This window comes from Venturia canescens, chromosome 7 (assembly GCF_019457755.1).
Source record: "Venturia canescens isolate UGA chromosome 7, ASM1945775v1, whole genome shotgun sequence".
NCBI classification, from domain to species: domain Eukaryota; kingdom Metazoa; phylum Arthropoda; class Insecta; order Hymenoptera; family Ichneumonidae; genus Venturia; species Venturia canescens.
In genome coordinates this window covers 15,836,359-15,840,319 of record NC_057427.1, presented here as the reverse complement: position 1 = coordinate 15,840,319, position 3,961 = coordinate 15,836,359, and positions in this window count along the sequence as shown.

Genomic DNA, 3,961 nt, shown 5'->3' with positions numbered 1-3,961 from the left:
AAAAAAAGAAAAAAAATGTTTTCGAAAATAATGAATCTCAAATTATTTTATTCGTTTAATTAGCACCCCCTAATGCCACATTTCGTAGTTCCAATGACTTTTTTTCTCAGTACAGCGATCGCAACGAAATCCTCGAAAAATCAACCCCATCGATAGGAACCAGCATCGCTCAGGGATGCGCTGCACCAACTTCCTTCTTCTCTCGCCTTAACTTTATAACGAACATAAATTTCCATCATCGTGAATCGCCCGATTATTGTTATATGTATCTGGAACAATATTTTACCGCCAATACGTCGAATGTGTGAGAAAAGTGTCGAAAGTTGTAACGTAATACTCTTCTATAACGAGCCTGATATGTCACAGTAAAATGGAACGTTTCGCAAGCTGTTTAGTGTCATTGCCCCCGTCGCAGTTACACTTAAGACGTTTTCTCGCGTATGATTCTCAGGTAGAAATACATCAGAATAATATCGCGTTGGTAAGTGCATAAAGAGAAACTTTAGTGCAAAGAATAGGCAACAAGAGGTTTGATCGCGACGTAACATCTCGGAATGGCTCGTTACGCGGGGGTTATGGAACTCGCAAAAAGCTGTCTAATATCTCTGTAGTACGTTTTGTAAGGGGTTTTGTGAAGAGTTTGTTACGAGTTGTGCTTCGTAAGGGTTGCAGTTAACGTCCTTCATCTCTGGGGTTAAGGGGTCGAGAGCAGTCCTTGAAGTTCTTCTGTAAAAATGCTTAAGTCGCTGGTGCGTAAGCAGCTCTCGGGGTAGCCGGAAAAGGTACTATTTCAACTAAAAATCGTTGGAGCTGAGTGGATGAAAATGTAGCGAAGGAAATAAAGCGATGGGCAAAGAGAGAGCAGAGGGGAGTTGATAAACGCTTCCTTTGTTGTTGATATTCAAACGTCATTCGTTCGCGTTGCGGGCAGCAACATTTTCGAAGCCTCCTACGACAGAATTTCCAAAAGATTTTCGATCTCATAGAATATTCGAGGTTCCACCGACGCGCAAACACTTTCCACATAATTTACCAGCCCTCTTTCAAATATTCATCAAGTATTAAGATGCAAATTGATATTGAGTTTAATAAGTGGAGTTGAGAATATTGGAGGAGGTTCGCCCCCGCACGAGCGAAGGACCATCTGGACCTTGATAAAAGTTCCGAGCGTTTTCGCTTTATTCAAACTTTCATTCGATTTTTCTCAGCTAAGTGAAATGATTAATTAGAGCATCATCGAGTTAGGAGTCCGAGGATCGATGGTAGAGTTGGAGAAAAAGGCATCGAGGATCCCAGCGCAGTAAAAGAGCACAGTGCGATGTGGAAATATGAAGCTGGGACCCGCCGAGGTGCGGAGAGCGAGTGGGAGAAAAAATTTGAAAGAACTATCGTTTTCCCAGGGGTCGAGAAGAGCGTACAGCAGAAAAGAAATATAGAAAGACCGAAGGGGCTCTCATTAATTTCTTTGTTTTACGCCTTTCTTATTAGAATCTCTGAGGAAAAGAATGAGATGAGAGAGAGAGAGAGAGGGAAAGGGTAAAGGAGTGATAGAAGGTGGTGGACCAAGAATGAGGAAGAGGGTGAGATTACGAGAGTTGCACAGCTGCCCGGAAAAATATGACTCTATTTTTCGTTCGTTGCCGAGTTATTTGCGTACTACGTAAAAGTCTGTTGGCCTGTAGGGGCCCGCCGGCGGGTTCACCTAGCGCGCGCGCGCCCGCCATAGTAGATGGGGAATATCGCTCCCTCGCAGCGTATAAATTGTACGCGGGAGCAGCCTTTCTGTGCGGGGTCCAAACCGCTCTGTTCGTTAGTCCAGTTTTACTTCGTTGCCCTTCCCTCTCTGTACTTTTATACAAGCATGTTTCCCTCAGACCTTCTCCTCTCATCCTTTTTCTCTCTCTCTCTCTCTCTCTCTCTCTCTCTCTTCCCCGTCGTTCTTTCCCTCTCTATCATAGCCTCGCGCGCGCGCGCGTCCTGCTCCTCTCGGTTACGGAATGACTTCGTTACGTTTCTTGCAAACGGGGCGATTCTCGACACTCGTTACGTCCGTGCTACGTGTACGAACTTCGCTATACCTTTTCTATATAAGTATACACGTACAATCTCTTATCCTTTAGCCGCTATGTATGTTGCGCATCCCCACCCTCGCGCCTCGCATCGCGACGAAACCAAAAAGTATCCGAGGCTACTGAAACTGATACAAGCTTCGGTTGTTTCCATTCTCATACATTCTCGTACGTATCACGCTTCGATACGAATACAAACACTGATTTTTCATGCCATATCGCGAGCTTTTCAGAAGCGCAGAGGCTCGTATACGAGTTATCCGCACATATGTAAATATATACGAAGAGGAAAACGGATTCCCATATGAATACGTAAACTGAACAATTTCCGATGAAACATTCTATTTATCCGGTGTATGAAATAAGAAAACAAACTACACCGTCGTTCTTGTTTCATCGATATAAATTCTTCGGGCCCAAATGTCGTGCGCATTTGCGCCTGCGGAGTAAAAATCTTGAAACGAGTTCCGATCATACTGGCCGCTAAATATCTCGCTGATTCCCGGAGAATCTCTTGGAGTTGTTAATTCCACAAAATGGCAGAATAACAGCCGTCCTCTTTATGGCTCTATTCAAAAAGAACACTGCTCTTGAAATCTTTGAGAAAAATGCTCTGCAATCATCATGAGTAGAGATATTGGGGATCAAATATCACACCGGAGTTGAACGTTCTCTATTCAGATCCGCGCAGTTGTTAAGGAGCGGAGTTGTTATCGAGAATGACTATCGATTAGGGTGTCCGTTATTTACGAAGTTGATTATTTTTCTTGCTACGCCCTCCAAATATTTGGTTTATCGTCTGAAAAAAAAAATCGATCACCACAAGCCCTTAATATTCGTAAGAAACCTTGCCCCAACGAAGATACATTTTCCATTTAAATAACAGGGAATTTTGCTACTTTTTACAAATATTTTTCGAGCACACTGTGATTGAAAACTCGAAAAAAAAAAATTCTCATTATATATTTTTGAGACTAAGCAACTAAATTTCGTGAAAATAATCATAACTTTGCCGTAAAAGTACAAAACTTTGAGAATTTACTCAGAGGCCAACTTCAGCTTTGAATAACTTTTGAAGGAGTAAATTTATCAAAAAATTTCAGGATACCTTTTTTGTAAAGCGTTCGATTTTATACAAAAGATATGAGTTTGTCATTACTGTGAAATAAGATGTCCAAGAGAGAAAAATAAAATAATTGTAAAAAGTAGCAAAATTCCCTGTGATTTGAATGGAAAATGTACGTATCTTCGTTGGGGCAAGGTTTCTTACGAATATTAAGGGCTTATGATGGTCGGATATTTCTTTTTAGACGATAAACTAAATATTTGGAGGGGGGTAGCAAGAAAAATAATCAATTTCGTAAATAACCGACACCCTGCGATCGATAGTTTTACTCAAACAGCTCCGCTCTTTGAGCATGATTTAGAGGAGAACTACTGTTATTGAATACATTACTGACTGAGAGTAGAATTAACACAACTCGACTCTTACAAATATCTACTCGATAACATCCCCACTCCGAAGATTTTTATTTTATGTACGAATGACGTCGTCTCTACTCTTCAACATTTCTAGGCGGATAACACAAAAGATTAATGACAAAAGAGGAGACGTATTGATTTTGAAATTTGAGAGTAGAGCCGTAAAGAGCACGCGGTTGTTATTCTGCCCCACAAAATTGTCTCGTTCGCGCTGTGACGTTGAGCCTGAAAACTGTGAGAGATCTCAGGCTCGTTTCGACTTGCACTCCGTAACTGTACCCCCGATGAACGAAGCCTCTGAGACTCGGACTTGAGCTTCGTAATTTGATAATTTGAAAGGATGCTAAGGAATGCTGAGAGTAAATGAACGCGATATAGGGCTAGACTGAGATAGGCGCGAAGTAGTTACA